Genomic DNA, 17,423 nt, shown 5'->3' on the forward strand with positions numbered 1-17,423 from the left:
CAAACAAAAATACCAGCATGAACCATCAGAGAGAAATAAGAGACAGGAAAGCATGGTTATCCTCAGCTGAAGAAACAGAAGCACAGAGGGTGTTTTGCAACTTGTCTATTGTTTCTCAGTAGGTTAATGACAAGCCATGATGGGAACCCAGGTTTTCTACCCTGTCAGGCCAGCACCATCCATTATACCATGCTGCTTCCCACATAAGTGATCTGAAGACCTGTAAGCCCATCTGAGCTATAAACGTTACCCTAGGAAAGCACTGGCAAAGAAGAACTTTCACAAACTAGAAGCAAACTGCCCTGATCAGCATGAGAACGTTTTTTAGAGAACAATCCCTTTCTGACCTCGCTCTCCTCATGCTCAAAGGGGCATGGAAACAAAAATTCTTAAGCTAGCTGGAGACTAGCAACCAAGGACTCAACACTAGTATTGATTTTATGACACATTATAATCTACTCATTCCCTAAATTCTTCCTACAGGCTACAGGTGATAACGACCCTCCTCCCTTCTCATTTGATCTCACAGTAACCAAGCTTTTCTTCTGCTAATTGTTTGTCTGCTACCCCTGGGAATTTCTCCCCCTTCCAATTTCACAGTTCTACCTTCTGTTTAAAAAAATAAAAAAGGGGAAAAAAAAAATCACTGAGCTTACTTTCTTCCGCAGACGGGAAGAATCCTTTACATTCAAAAGCAGTCTAACTATCTCAATTATACAGTTAATCCAATAGAAGATATCCCCTAAAAATCCTTGCCCCTCACACAAGTCCTGGACCATCGTAACTACCTCATCTCTCTAAGACTTGTTGTCAGCAGCAGTAATCCTTCAGTTCAAAGATGATTTCTACCGTGGTTCATTGGTGCATGAGGATCACTGCCTCGATGCTGATAATACTGGCTTCAGCAAGGATGCTGGCATTCATTCAGTGAGCTTCCCTTTTGATGCAAAGGATTTTCTTAGAGGCATCACTGATGATGCCTTTCCAGGCCCTTGAGATGACAGTGGTATGTCGCATCTGTAGAGGAAGGTGGGGACGATTATTTCATTGTAGACCTAGATCTCTGTGGTTTTATTCATCATGATCTCTGGAAAGACATGTTGAAACAATGTCCTGAAGGAGGCACTTGCTCACCAAATCCTTGTGCAGGATCTCCTCAAGTGTTCACTCAGAGAGGTGGCTACCAAGGTAAGGAAAGTGCTTGGCTGCTTCATATTTCCCACAATAGTAATTTGAGGGGAGAGGGGTCACATTCAGAGCATGCAGCAGGATGATAAAACACTTTAGTCTTCTTGATGTTGCCCAAAATTTGGTAGGCTTCTATGAAGAGATTCAGCCTAGTCTAGAGGTTTTCCACAGCATGTGCAAGCATGGCTCAAGTATCAGACTACTGAAGGTGAAGGTTGGTCGTTTTGAATACTTAAGCCTTCGATTCAAGAGCCATCCCAGACTGAAGAGCCTTCCATCTATTCAGTGTCAATTCCAGGGGGAGGTGGTCCTTAATGAGAACCAGGATTATGGTTAAAAAAGAAAAAAAAATGGAGAACAGAATCAGAGCAATGGTGCATGTTTGCTTGACTCCAGTTCAGATGACAGAAGAACAGTAGGAGTCCTCTGGTCATGGAGAAATCTCAAGATGTATTTTTCTAGGCATTCAACTCTGGCCAGTACTTTCCATAAGGCCTTGGGTCTGATGGAGTCTAAAGGCCTTAAAGAGGTCAATGAAGGCTAAACATAGGTCCTGCTGTTGTTCCCAACCCTTTTCTTGGACCTGCTGGGCGACAAAGATCATGTTAACTGCCCCACAGGATGGTCTGAAACCAAACTAATACTCCGCAGGACTTCCTTAGCCAGATACAGGAGATAGTTCAGGAGGATGAAAAGGAGGGCAATACCTTGATAGGTGCTGCACGCAGACTCCTCTCTTTTCTTGAAGATCACCCCGATGTAGGCATTCCTTAGGTCCCCAAGGATCTCCATGCTGTTTTAAATTCAAAAGAATACATTTTTGGAATCTTAGTACCAGTTTCCCACTGCCAACCTTGAATATTTCAATACATATGCCATACAGTCCACTAGCCTTGTTGTCCTTTATGGCACACCCATCCTTCTAGGACAGGAGGACTGATGAGGGATCCCCTTTTGGAGCGCTGAAGGACAGACTCAGTAGTGGTATTCATCGCAATCAATCCATAGTTCAGAAACATCTTGAAGTGCTCTTTATCTCACTTGGATAGATTTGTCGTCTTCGAGGAATACTAAACCGTCCTCAGATGACAGGAAAGTAGGACAGTGGGAGTTTGGACTACTGATGGCTTTTGTTGCATGAAATAACCTATGCGCGCCCTGTTTGTGAGCAGAAAGCTGAATCTCCTTGGTTTTACCTTGCCACTACTGGTTTTTGATTTCTCAGATCCTCCTTTTAGCTTCATCACTCTAACACTTGCATTGGATTATAGTATAATGTCTTAAGTGACATTATACTACACTATGACATGCACAAAATGGGAATGATTGGAACATCAAGACCCATGATCTTAGTCTTATGGGTCTTTTCTATCTTAATCACAACCTGTAATCTGATCCCAGGGGGCATTTGACTCCAAAACTGGTATCTTTGTAAAATCATTTACTAAATCTATATTCCTTTTCAGAGAGTCATTCACAAACACCTGGCGTCAAATCCTACCCTGCGTAAAAGACGTGAACATTTTTACCTCAATTTAACTGGGACTTTTTAAAAATTAACATGGAGAAAGAAACTGGTTTTCTAAGAGGTTTTTTGGGGGAGGGAGGGGAATATTGCATGGAAATTAGAGTTGTTTTCCATTCCAGCTTGTTTAGTTGAATGATCAACAATCTTGTTGATGAAAAGCATTGAGAAAAGCTGAAAGAGTAATTCCAAAAGTTGCAAACACAAGGCGCTGTGGAGTGAAGAGCACTAGCTGATTAGCAGTCCTGTCTTTGTGTTCTAATGGTGGGTAATTAGCACTTCCTAAAGCAGCAGCATAGGCCCTGTATGCTAAGCACATGGGAACTTGGTTCTTATCTCAAATATATGGTAGTGCCAGTGTGTCCACTCTTTCTTAGGGCTATGTATTCAAGTAACTATTGCACCTCATTTAAAAAGCACCCAACTTGTTTGCTGTAAAACCTTTTGATACATCAGAGAAAGAAGAAGCTGTTTTTACTAAAAGATAATGAATGAGATGTTAAAAGGGACACATAATACCAAGAGTATATTTGCGGAGGAAGCTAGCAGATTCATTTGAATATTTGCACAGCTTTTGCAACAAAGCTCCTTCAGTGTTTCTTCTGTACTTTCAGATCAGAGGAAAAACACCAAGAATTTCAATTGCATACAAACACGGCACCCAGGGGACTAGGGATTTAAAAAAGCCCATATACACAGAAAGAACAGAAACAAATTTAGATGCTCTCTTTTTTTTTTTTTGTTTTAATTGACTAAGGGAATAATTCTTTAACATGCAGTACCATATTGCAGCAAACATGGCATCATTTCTAGGACCATGCTGTTTTCTTCCACGTGGCTAACTGTCAGCACAAAATGCTTAGAGGCCGCAGTACCTACCTCTGTGGTGAAGATCTTTTAACACAGTGGGACAAGCTTATTGTGGTCAGTGGGGTTATACCGAGAGATGCATTGAACAAGGGATCCTCTCATTTAATACCAAGACAGGGACATGGTTATGTCTCTCCTTCAGTTATCCAAACAGATCAATGAAGTGGCTCTCTCCCAAGGTTTGGAATGGGATTGGGTGTGCCACAAAGCCTAAAGAACAAATAAAGGAAATAACTAAGCATTTTGGCAAGTTGAGTCTCGATGCACGTTTCCTCCATGTGGCCTCCAGAGAGTTTTAGGATGAGGTCTGTGCACCCTACATTATCTGCAAGCTGATTCACTCCACTTCAGAGAGAATGCCCGAGACTGGTGAGTTTGCTTTCAGAAGGGAAAAAAAATGTTGGAAGCGTTGGCATTTAGAAATTCTAGGGCAAAAGGCAGGGGAGATTTTTGGCCAAACTAAACTAGGGATGGAATAGCTTCAGGCCCCACTTATCCTTCTCTGAGCGCACCTAAAGTTCAGGATATAGAAGTTGGATGCCAGGGAAACAGAACGGCATCTCTACTTCTCTTTGAATTGCCCATTTCCATCTAGCCGTGAGTAACAGCCATAAGGAAGCAATTGTTTTAGAGTTAAAATTCGTTTGCTGCTTTCCCCTCAGGCCCCAGGAAAAGTATGCTGACCCCCTGTGCTCAGAAGGGAAGGAGTTAACATTACACCCATTTGTTATTCCCCATCACTGACTCCCTGCCTGAGTGGGAAATAATAGATGAGCAGTCCTTTTCTCACCCTTCATATACAGGGCTGATGTAAAACAGCCATCCAGGTGGGTGCAAGTCATGTAGAGAGTTTTCCATCATCGCTGCCCCTGCCAGGCCATAGCTGGACCCTGAAGAGGAGCAGAACTGCTGACAGCACTAATTATTTTCTCCTAGGGATGAGTGTGTCAAAGCTAGGGGGACCCAGGAGAGCCAAGGTACACCAGTTACATGTCATCTTCATAAGTGATTACCATGTTTTTCTTTTCTGTTGTGCTTGAGGTTTACATAGCACCAGGTACTTTAGCAAAGCAGGTAAAAGTGCTCAAAGCAGTATTTTGTCATGCAGAAGCCTTTATTCTAATGGTGAAGACATGCATTTTTTAACCTTTTAAACTGTATGTGCAGCAGCTGATTAGATGTCTAATTAAACTTTCACTTCGGACAGTCAGGAAATGCTCTAAAACTCGTCTATCAAAGTGATAAAGTGGAGAAGAACAGACAAGTGCAATAAGGGGTATCCACATGTGCAATGGTAGCAACTGAAATAAGAACCGTAGCAGCTGCGCAGCCTGAATTTGTCAGTGTCTCAGTCTGTTCAGATGGGTGGGGTGTGGAGTTGCCTCTGAGACAAAAAGGCACTGCAGTTTTTCCACTAGATAAAGCCTCCAACAATACCTGTTTGTCACACCCAGGCAGATTGGAGGGAATCTATTCAAGTGATGAGAAAGGATGGCAGGGGTGATGTGCAGACTTAATGACCTGCTGGGTCGCTCCTCAGTAAGAGAGGGTACTCTTAAATTTATTTCCACAGAGCATGAAGGAAGTGAAAAGAAGAGAGACTGGGACAGCAGAGCTCTGCTGAGATTAAGCAGACAAGCTATGTGGCTAGGCACAAGGGACCCAAACTTTCATTGACTTCAGTAAGGCTTTTGCCCTAGTAAGGGATGCAGATAAGGTCCAGGAGAGGCAGCAAGGAGTAAAAGGACATGTCTGCTGCCTGTGTAGAACACACTCATGGAGACAGGAAGCCATTCTCCTTCCCATGAGGTGATGGTATCAGTCCAACCAAGCTGCTTTGCATCAAAATTGCTGAGAAGAATAATCTCAGGGTAGTGCTAGAAGTAATGTAACCCTGTATTTGGATTTCTAAGAGCCTGGGTTTCTCACACAGAGATCCATATAGCCCTGGAAGCAGATGGACTGTATAACACAACAAGGACAGGCTAGAAAACAGCCTGGGAACCAAAGAAGTATGTACCGTACTGTCCCATAACACAAAATAAGTGACACCAGCAACAAGGCCTCAGAGAGCAGGGGGACCAGACCAAATTAGGAGAAGGCGTGGAAGGCTACGTAGATGTGTGCCCACAGAGGGGTGCCAACCAGAGATAGCCACGGATGAAGAGTCATCAAGGGAGAAGGAGAATACAAAAGCAAAGACTTGAGATTAACAAAGGGTCCCTCCTTGCTGTCCCTCCCTGTTCCGTCTCATCCCTCCCTGAGAGGGGTCCCCATCCCTGTCCCCCGGGGAAGGGTCACCGAAGCCACCATGGACCAAAAGCATACCAGCAGCCTGTTTCATGCACCCTACTGGAGGGGGGCTGTGGGCCTCGGCATCCCACCTCCAGACTGCTGACACCTAAGAGAGAGAGCCTCAGAGTGGAGCCTGCATCCTGACCACAGGTACTTTGACTCTGATGACAGCGTAGCATCAGTAGATATAAAATTGGTTGATTGTTTGTATTGTTGCTTTTCTGTTCTTCCTCTGTATCAATAGATTCGCCTGTTATCAACTGACAGGCATTGTGGTCGGTCTGAGGGTTGTGCCCACCCGGAACAAAAGTATAGGGGCTGGGTCCAAATCCAGTGTCAATACACGTGTTCCTGGAACATGGCCCATAACTCAAATTGACATGAAGGGACCCCACTTTACAATGTAACAAATAGGGATACGTTCCAAGACCTCGACTGCACTGACCCCCAGACCCATTTCTACCACTTTCACAAGACAATTTTGGTGCTCACCAATAGCAGACAGTTCACACAAGCACAGGGCACCATCATAATGGGGATGGCAACTACAGAAACACGTGTCACAGACAAGTAAGGAGCACAGAGCCACACAGGAGACTATAATTTGGTGCACATTACTCCCACAATGCACCATGCACAGCACCTGGCTGCAGGCTTCCACCACACTGATTTCATAAGCATGAGTTTACCTCACATAAAACAAATTTTTGGTATAAAAAGTGTCATCACATAAGAGTGAATTCGCACATCCAGAACCTGCATAAAGCAAAGGAAACCTGTACTACTTTGTACTTAGAAAGCTAAAGTCTGCCTAATTGCTACATTGGGTACCAAAGTCCTTTATGGATTTGGCCCCATCTTATCTGCAAACAAGGGAGTAATAGTACTTCACCATCTAGCTGGATGCTGTAAGGATGTTGGATTGCCGACAGTAAGGTGATAAGGTACTAGGCTATTGCAGACCATAGATACCTTGGATATCCCATTAAACTACATTTTCTATTAGCCAGGAATCAATTGGATTTGTTTACATGCAACCTACAGAGCATCCCCCATTTAGAAGTATGAAACACATGCCATGCAATATGCATATTTTAAAAAGTAATTATTTTTATGATTGTGTTTTGCTTTAAAAATCAAATATAACTGCTGTTATTTCAGTGAATCATTACAGCTGCACAAGCATTCACCAACCAAGTCACACTGACAGCACTCAAAGCCATGCATGCAGCAGGCAATGACTTGTTATTATGTCTCCCCACTGCCTTCTGCTAGGGCCTTATTACTCACTGATAGCTTCTGCAGAAGAAAAAAAAAACCACACGTACCACCAAGATTAGTGTCAGTCTGCTACTACAGTGAGTCTGCTGGTCCTGTATGGTTCTCTCACTCTGTGCTTGGGGCATTATTCTGTCTGTTATGCACCAGAATCGACACTGGAAGGGAAGCTAGGGTAAGACTATCTGAAGCCGACTAATGAGATATCATCTATGTAGTTAAAGTTTCTAATAACTTGAGTTATTGGTTGCCCACTAATTATCTTAGTGGGCAAGCAGTGTGCTGCTTGCAGTGGAACCATGATTGCTGCTAATCAGTACAACGCAACAAGAAAGAGAGGCGAGGCCAGGGATAGGGAACTTGTATTTTGCTGCTACCATAAGGACGACGGTCTGCAGCCACTGTCTGTCAGCCAGCGCAATAACTAAGAGTAAATCTCTGAAGTTAAGCCCCACTGCCCAACCTTAACTGCACTTGAGAGAGGCAGTTCCTCTAGACTACTGCAGTAAAAAGGAGAAAGAGCCACACCTTGCAGAGTTACACTTACTATGATAGTTTCTTCCCAATCCTTGTTTTTCACTCTGTTCCTTCTTGGTAAGATTGCAGGACTTGAAGGTATGGAAGCCATCACTCAGAGACCTAGATACCATCCCAGCTCTGCCCCAGCACCCCAAATGAACCTGGAATGCTCATTTAATCTCTGTGCTCCTCTCCTCCACCTGCCAAACCAGAAAGGTCATGCTCACAGTACCCACCCCACAGGGCTATTGGTACACTTGCATTTGAAGCTGTTTGAGAGCCCAGGATGGGAAGTAAGTTCTGCAGAAGTGCTCTGGGTTATCACTAGAAGTGGTTACAAGACATTTTACCAGTTTCCAGCACATGAGTCTGTCTTCTCCAAAACACAACATATAGAAACCTATTCTACTTACACTTAGAGCAATTTACCTCCCACTGAAATCAACAGAGATGCCCTAATGTTATTGGGAGTAGAATTTGGCCCCTTGCTTGTTGATATAAACAGCAGTGACCTGACGGCATCAAAGATAGGGACCTCCCTGTGGTACAGGCTATCAGTCATTCCCCTTCAGGTCTGCAAAGGCTAGAAACCCAGCCAGCCCATTGTTTATACTACTCTGCTTTTCAGTAGTACTTTAAACAGGGTACAGTCATCACTAGCATGTCAACCTCCAGACAAGGGACTGGTATCCAACTGGGCTAAAGAGAGCAGTGATGGGGAATTGAAGGAGAGAAGGGAAGAGAAAAAGGAGGAGCAAGAGAATTAATTACACCCAAAAGGAAAATAAGGAAGTTTTGAAATGTTAATTAGGAAAAAAACATGAACTCCTGTGTTTAACAGATAGCAGAATCAAAGAGAAGACTGGGGCATAGGCAGTCTTGCCTAGTGCATCCCAACATGCATTCAAAATACAGTTAAGCACTTTAACAATTAAATGCATATCCCCAAGTCTTTCTGGCACATTCACCATGTGCTTCAAGGGTTCCTCCAAGCTGCTGCAAATAGATGCCAGTCTTTGATGCAAGCTCCAGCAAAAGTACCCAGTCCAGCCCACAGGCAACTAATTTATCTCAGAAACAGCATGGCTAAGGACAGACATCCAAAAAGCCAGAACTGATTCAACCTTTGCAGAGATTGAACTTATTTGCAAGTGGATAGACATTCACTTTTGAATCAGGAAGTGCAGGCACATGTCCTACAGTGGCTCTGGCTAGAAGCCAGGGGACACTAAAGTGAGCCCTCCCTTCCCCTACCACAATCCTGAGCTAAGCATGGGTGTGGCCAGGCCCTGGCAGGACACTATGATTAGAGAGACCCATTACCCTGGCCTGCCTAGTCCCCAGCCAGGGTGTGCCTGGAGGTCAGGGAGAAAGCAGCCATCATCAGGCTCCCCCCTGGCTAGCTGCTCAAGGGGCAGTAGTGCAGACTCTGAGGCAAGGGGGCAGGAAGGGAAGACTGCTTGTGTGGAGTGCGTGCATCTGTTGATGATACTGAGCTTTTTAATCTCCCTCTCCCTGCTTCTTCATACAGTCTGCAGCAAACTGACAGGCAATGCATTCATTGCAAACCAAGCCATTTCGCACACCTCTCTCCAACACTGACAGATTGCAGCCTTCGAGAGACAGATTACCATCTGACCTGTTGATTAATTCCAAAAGGCCCTAAGTGGACACTGTTCTATCTGCCTTTGTTCCAGTGAAATTGGAGAAACACACACATAAGACACCTCTCCGCATTAGCTAGCATGAGGGTGGCATGACCAGATGCTGACTGAGGTCCATGCTGCTGGGATCCCGGCCGTGGGAGAGTGGTGGGAGGGGGGGATCCCTGCTTGAGCAGCGGGTGAGGGGACACTGCTGTGCTTGCAGTCTCCACCTCCTTCTCAGTCAGCTGGAGCTCTGGCTAAGGAGGACAGAGGCAGGGCCAGCCCTGCTCTCTGGAGCAGACAGCCCACCCCAGGGCTGAAAACCATGCTGGTGGACTCTGATTTAACTTGAACCAGGCAGGGGTCTGTGGCAGAAGTTCCATAAATCAGTTTGACCCAAATCAGTTAAGTCTGATACTATATTCAACCAGGTTTATCTTAAACCAGTTTTGGCTATTTTGAAACTGGATTATACACAGTGAACTTATGTTCCATTACAGGTTTAAACCAGGTCCTGATCACTTAAACCAGTTTGTGTAATTTCTGTCCCTAGCCCACAAGCTCAACCAGCAACACTTCAACTCACACAAACCCAAGGCCATATTAAGAACAAACTTCCTCCTAACATCTTCACCCAAGGAGAGAAGTGCTGTCCATCCAAGATAAGAAATATGCCCTATGTATAATAGCCTCAATGTCTCTCATCCTCACAGAGCATTATCCTCTCATCCTGGTTCAGGATAAAAGTTCCTGATGTCTGAGGACCTTTAAACCCTGTCCCTCCCCACAGCACCATCTTTGCTTCTTCACAGACCCATGCCTGAAGATTACCCGAGGAACAGTTATCCTGGCGTCATATGAGCTGGCCCTCCTTTGTGATGATCCTTTGAACCATTTCAATCAAGTCATCTTTCCCGTCAGTGACCACCTGCTTGTAATCCTGCAGCACGTTCTCATATCCCCCGTTCTCCTATTGGATTCCAAATCTCTCGTATAATCTGATGCTCTCCAAAGGAAAACTTTCTCCAGTCTTGCCAGGACAGCTAGATGGGGGCATGCTCTGGGACCCCCAGCAACCTTAACCTCCTCTAGAGGTTTCGGTATCTGCCCTCTCCAGCATAACACTAGCTCTACACCACCCTCTCCAGAACCCGCAGGCAAGAGCTATCACTTGCTTGCCAAAAATACAAGCCTCCTCTGTCTGTCCCCTCCTGACACCCAAGAACCCCTTAGGTTTGTTATGCTGAGCAATACAAAGTGATACCTGGTGATAGGAAGTGTGCCTTGGGCCCTTAGCCTACTTCCAAGCTCCTAGGAGTAAGAGACAGCAGACCCAGCCTCATGGGCCCCCAGGTCTGTGTGTGTCCAGAGCTCCTTGGCATCAGCAAAAGAGCTGGGGTTTCACGAACTGCCCAAGTAACAAGCAGCAGTCCATGAAACCAGGATCCAGCCGCCTGCTGCAGTGGTATAGGTATTCACTAAGTGCCCAGGGCTGGGGGTTACTGCATAGCAGCATGGGCAAGAGAAGTCATACCTTCCCCGGCTGCTGCCACTGCTCCATCTCCAGATCATTTGCTCTGCCAAGAGCTGGAAAGAGTTGGGAAGAAGTTAGCAGTGAAAGGTACCCAGTGCAGGGCCAGCCAAGCTGTAGCAATCAGGGCATGGGCAGTCTGCCTTAGTGGTTAAACCATTGGGAAGAGCAACATCAAAACCACTGGCTGTAATCAGAAAGAGTTACCAGAGCCGAAGGGAACTCCAGACATGGAGTCCAAAACACAGGCCAGGTCACAGCGCAGGGGTCAAATACCAAGTTGTCAGATCCAAAGGGAATTCAAAGAAGCCAGAGTCCAGGCACAGAGCCGTGCAGGATCAGAGAGGCTTACCACAACACATCTTCAGGGGAAATGGGAGCTGGCCTGGAGGCTCCTGCCACAGCTGGAGCTGAACAGGTAGTCCGCATGCCCAGCACGCAATCAGGAGGCCCAGACAGGGTCCAGCTGGAATCGTTGCTGGGGTAGGGCTGCCAGCCCAAGCCCGGGCAGGTATGGCCCAGCAGGCAATTAGCCCAGCCGGGGCTACCTGTTATTGCTCTGACATAACCATGCTGGGTTACTCTCCTCTTCACTGTTGTTTTAGAAACAGAGAAAAGGTCCTTACCTCTCCATTCACTGTGTGAGGCTTTGGGAACAGTCATGAATATGCTTTCTGACATAAAACAAAAATGAATCAGATGCCCAATGTACAGTGTCCATCTTCTCCGGGTACGGTCTTTCCTGATGCTTTCTTTTTCACTCAATACCCATAAGCCAAGAACCTGGTCCTGAGCTGCTTTTAGACATTTCCTGATCTCAGGCCTTCTTACCGCACTGCCCATCTTCCTCCCTTTAGCTTACTGAGGGAGAAAGGTGACTTTTCACCAGTATGTCAGGAAAAGCTAGTATCTCAGGCCCATTAGCCTGACTTCTATCCTGGGGAAGATCTTAGAAAAGTTTATTAAGGAGGCCATCCTTGAGAGACTGGCCCAGGCTAACATCCTAAGGGATAGCCAGCACGGGTTTGTTGCGGTAGGTCTTGTTTGACCAATCTCATTTTCTTCTATGACCAGGTGACCTATCACCTGGACAAGGGAGAAGAGATTGATGTCATATATCTTGACTTCAAAAAAGCTTTTGATCTGGTATCCCATGATCACCTCTTGGCCAAACTTGCCGGTTGTGGCTTTGGCTCCACCACAATCCGCTGGCTGGGAAATTGGCTCCGTGGTCGGACCCAGAGGGTTGTGATTGATGGCAGTCACTCATCGTGGTGCCCTGTGACCAGTGGGGTCCCTCAAGGCTCTGTCCTGGGACCCATCCTGTTCAACATCTTCATTAACGATGTGGACATTGGAGTCAGGAGTGGACTGGCCAAGTTCACCGATGACACCAAACTTTGGGGCAAAGCATCCATGCCAGAAGATAGGCGGGTGATCCAGGCTGACCTGGACAAGCTCAGCAAATGGGCAGATGAGAACCTCATGGTGTTTAACACCGAAAAATGCAAGGTTCTCCACCTTGGGAGGAAAAACCTGCACCACCCTTATAGGCTCGGCAGTGCTACGTTGGTTAGCACTACAGAAGAAAAAGACTTGGGGGTCATCATTGACCACAAGATGAACATGAGCCTGCAATGCGATGCTGCGGCTAGTAAAGCGACCAAAATGCTGGCGTGCATCCATAGATGCTTCTCGAGCAAATCCCGGGACGTCATTCTCCCCTTGTACTCAGCCTTAGTGAGGCCGCAGCTGGAGTACTGCGTCCAGTTTTGGGCTCCATAATTCAAAAAGGATGTGGAGAAGCTTGAGAGAGTCCAGAGGAGAGCCACACGCATGATCAGAGGTCAGGAAAACAGATCTTATGATGACAGGCTGAGAGCCATGGGACTCTTTAGCCTGGAAAAGCGCAGGCTCAGGGGTGATCTGATGGCCACCTACAAGTTTATCAGGGGTGACCACCAGGATCTGGGGGAACGTCTGTTCACCAGAGCGCCCCAAGGGATGACGAGGTCGAACGGTCACAAACTCCTGCAAGACCGTTTCAGGCTGGACATAAGGAAGAATTTCTTTACTGTCCGAGCCCCCAAGGTCTGGAACAGTCTGCCAGCGGAGGTGGTTCAAGCGCCTACATTGAACACCTTCAAGAGTAAATTGGATGCTTATCTTGCTGGGATCCTATGACCCCAGCTGACTTCCTGCCCCTTGGGCAGGGGGCTGGACTCGATGATCTCCCGAGGTCCCTTCCAGCCCTAATGTCTATGAAATCTATGAAATCATGAGTCGTTGGGCCGCTAACGTACTTCCCCAAAGGGGTCTTCAGGCTCTTCTGCTCTAATTAGAGCCTTGTTACTTTTCCTTCATGCACTAACATGTACAAGTCCTCAATCTCACTGTGAGGGAGAGGGGTGCCCTACGTCTGCACTAGCTGCACCCTGAAACATGTGCAAGAGAGGGGAAATGCAGTTCTGGCCTCGAGGAGTACAGACATTATCAGCAACTGTTCTTTTTAATTGTATCCTCCCAATTCATGTGCAAACCATCCTTCTAAGTTTTATATTTACTATGGTTTTATTTGGCCAGCTCTGAACTACGTTAAAGAAAGGGGGATAAAAAATGCTCAGTTTCAGGTTTGTGCTGCAAGAACACGTCCACAAGGTTGATGGCAGAGACTGACTCCATTGTAGCACCTAAGCTGGAGGGTGGAGGGGAGCGGGTGATATTCATGTCAAAATGCCATGAGACAGCAGCATTTCTCAGGAGTGGAGGCACTATTAATCCCATGGTTGAGCCTTCAGCCTGAAGAATGCCCTTTCACTGATTCCTGTTGTTAATGCAGAGGGCCTATTAAAAGCATACTGCTTCAGTGACATCCTTTCACCTCCAGTTAGCTTTATATTTTCCTGCTTGCCCTTGTTACAGCACCTGAAGGTCTCAGGGAGGACAGGAGATATGGGAAAGGAGGAGGGAACCAACTGTCTGGAAGACTCTAAGTAGTAATATAAATATATTTATTATGAGGCTATTCCCCCAACCCATGAATAATGCCGAAAAAGCAGCTATGTGGGCTTTGCTAAGCATCTTGGGGGGGAAAAAAATCACATGCAGATAGCTTTATGGAGATGGCATATATTTACTTAGCTTTTCATGCATTGCTAAAAGCAGAAGACAGTGCAATATGTTGTGTGTCTGGTGTCTTTGATGGCAAAAGAGTGCAAAAAACTACCCCCTGCCAATTACAATGAACTGACCAAGCGCACAGTGAGGTCAATGAAGCTGTGTTCCTTTACCCAGGCTGAACATCTGACCCACTACATGCTGGTGAGAGTGCTCAGAAGTCTGAAGGCACCCATTTCCATTCCTCTACATGGAAATGCCTCACTTCAGGATCTAGCCAAATGCTTTCCAAAAACACAGGTTGAAAGCTGGAGAGATAATGTAAAGGGAGAACGAGACCTAAGGCGGTTTAGTTCGAACAGGGTAAGTAGAGGTCCAGGTAGAGGACACAGCAGGAATGAAAGCACAAGCCTCTTGCCCCTGGTCAGTGTCCTTGGTGTAAAGGCTGAAAGAAAGACAAAGATGAAGAAGCCAACGATGAGCGAAAATGTGGATGTGGTGGGTTATCGATATAGTCTGGGGCAACCACACTGAGAGTGGTCGAAGTGAACGAAGCCATTTATAAGTGACCTAGGAGATGAAGAATGTCAGCATGTCCTCTCTTGACTTTACAAGTACTTTTAACGCTTGACATATCTCTTCCTGTTAACACCGGGAGTAGTGGAATAAGAAACCATGCCCAAAAGACATGAGAGGGTCACTCCTGTGCTACAGCAGGTAAGGACACTGTCCCTGTTCCAAACCCATCTGACTATCGTGTGCCACATCCCAGGAAATACGGTGCTATCTTGATGCAATGTCTGTCCACTAGCTCCGTGAGTAGTGTGTGCAATTCATACTACTCACTGCCTGATTTGAAAATCTATAAAGAACAGATGGCATCAAGATCTTCTTCCCCCGCCGGCTAAAAGGTTATTCTTCTTCTGCAAGCATATCTTTGGTGCCACAGACAAAACACAATGTTTTTAAAGTCCAAGCCCTAATTAGGGAGATAAAGAAATGTATCTCTTTTTTGTTAAAAGGGAGAGTTCTATTGAATGCATGACAATGCAGCTGCCTGCAGGACAACCGATGGAGCTGCTCCGACAAGGAGCTCTGTAGAAGGAAGATAAAGAGCTCACTCTTCACAAATACTGGCTTCTTGCCATCTTCGCACTTTGGTGACTCATCTCCTACTGATTTCAGTGGAAAGCAGAAACCTTTCAAGTAAACAATAGTGCTGGTCCACTTTCATCAAGGGCAACAACTGATGCTGAATCCAAAGTAACTTAGTCAATTCTCTTACTATTAACAACGCTGAGTTTTAGTGTAGAAACTGTAGGACCCATGTCACATACATCTGAAATAATATCACCCATGAAAGGAGATGGGCCCTTTGGAGTGAGGCCAAGATTGTGTTTAAAGACTGAATGCTGTTGTTAATAGTTATATCAAATGTTTCCTGATTTAATTGAGTCCCTTGTAACAATATGCCAATCAAAGTACTGTGCCTTGCATTTCAGAGATGCCTTTGTCCAGTCCAATTGGAGAAGAGAGTAAATAGCATCATTAAATCTTCACATGCTTTGTCACATGCAGAATAGTACCTAAACCCTGGAACAAGGACAAAAAGTCCCAAAAAGCAGAGAGATTTGGTTTGCATCAGAACAATGGGACATAAAAGATGACAAAAGAGCGTGTGCGTGTGTGCGCACACATGTGCATACACACATAACTTTGAGAGAACTGGCCATATTTATTCCAGGTATAAATACAAGCAAAGGTGAAATGAACCACCACAGCCAAAAGAAGTTTTAAAAAAAGGTAGTTTTATTAAAAGCAAGGCGCGGTTAGCTACAAAGACAAGATCTTCAGGCCATCAAGTCTATAGGAGCAAATTGCCAGGACAAATATTTGTAAATACAAAAGAATACAACCATGGGCGGGGGGGAAGGAAATGAATGGTTTTTTAAGGGCTAGTCTTGAAATCTTACCTAAAGGCCCCATAGGCCCAAAAATGCAGGCCTAATTTTGACATACAACTATCATGTCAAGCAGCGACATAAGCACTTGTTCATTTGTGTACTTACATCTGAAAAAAAAAGTGAGACCCAAAGATCACCCAGCGTCTTCAGCCAAAGTTCTTCTTTTCCACACTGTTTCCAGGGTATCTTGGTATCTGGAGCAGAGAGCAGCATGGGACTAACATGAGGGTTGCTAGCTTTATGTTCTAATTGCTAATTCCACATTCCCCTTTGCAGTAGAAAACTTTATTTAGCATGATTCGGTGATGCATCTGGTAGCCGTGTTTGGTCTGAGACAAAAAGAAACGCAAAACTCTAAAACTCTTGGTTCAGAGATTATACCTTTAATTAGACCAACCAAGAAATAGCAACAACAACAAAAAATTTCTGCAAGCTATGGGGGCTTTTTACCATCTTTAAATTTTTCCTGAGCCTGAGGAAGGGTGCGCACCCAAAATCTTGCAGAAAAAGATTTGTTTGGTTTTTTGGCAATTTCTTAGTTGGACTAATAAAAGGTACCATCTCTGAACCAAGAGTTTTGCAATTCATTTATTTAGCATGAGGCTTTCAAACTGGGCCACCCAAGGCAAACAGAACGTAAGCCGAATACTCAAATCAGCCTTTTTTGACTTGAATGTACATCGAAATGCCAAATTTCAGCAGCCACATTGAAAACTCTGTGTCCAACTCACTTTGCTAATCAGGCTCATGGCATGGTGCCTCCGATGGTGCAGCCTCCTCCCTCTACAAACACAAAACAAATGCAGAGTCCTTGAAACCCAAGATTTATGGACTAGGGTCCTTCCAGCAGCACCAAATTTGTATGACCAAATCACATTGACAAAAACAACGTGCCTCTGTGTCTTGCAGTGTGAGATTATCAACATCTCTACCCAAGAGCTCTTTCTGAACTTCTCCCTAGGTTGTTGAATTCTCACTTTTCAGTTTCACTATTACTCACACTATTCAATCTAATCTCCCTGTAATTAATTAGAGAAAAAATAGATCAGAAACCTCGAACACAAACAGAATATTTCAGTACGACCTCCCCCTTTATGCCAGCCTGTGTATCGCATGCTTTGATTTCCCTGACTTAAGGATCATCCAATTTGCTGCAGTGCTGCACAAAATAAATCACTAACCTCTTAAAACAACAAAAAAAGGACACTTAATGAATCAAAGATAATATTGTATTCTCTGAGTTGAAATTAAAGGAATGAATCCTTTTAATAAAGAATTAGAGAGGCTCATTAGAGCCCGAGAATGCCACAAAAAAAAGAAAAAAAGCCTAAAAGCAAAAAACCACATACATGAAGGAAATACAAATCACCATAAAAGTACAACTGTTATTATACAAAACACCAGATTCCTTTTTCACAAAATATCAGTGAATAAAAGCAAGAAAGAAGCAAAAGATGGATGAAAGGAAGGAGGGATGAGACGCATAAGAG

The sequence above is a fragment of the Crocodylus siamensis genome, chromosome 8 (assembly GCF_052110815.1).
Source record: "Crocodylus siamensis isolate JL-2025a chromosome 8, ASM5211081v1, whole genome shotgun sequence".
NCBI classification, from domain to species: domain Eukaryota; kingdom Metazoa; phylum Chordata; order Crocodylia; family Crocodylidae; genus Crocodylus; species Crocodylus siamensis.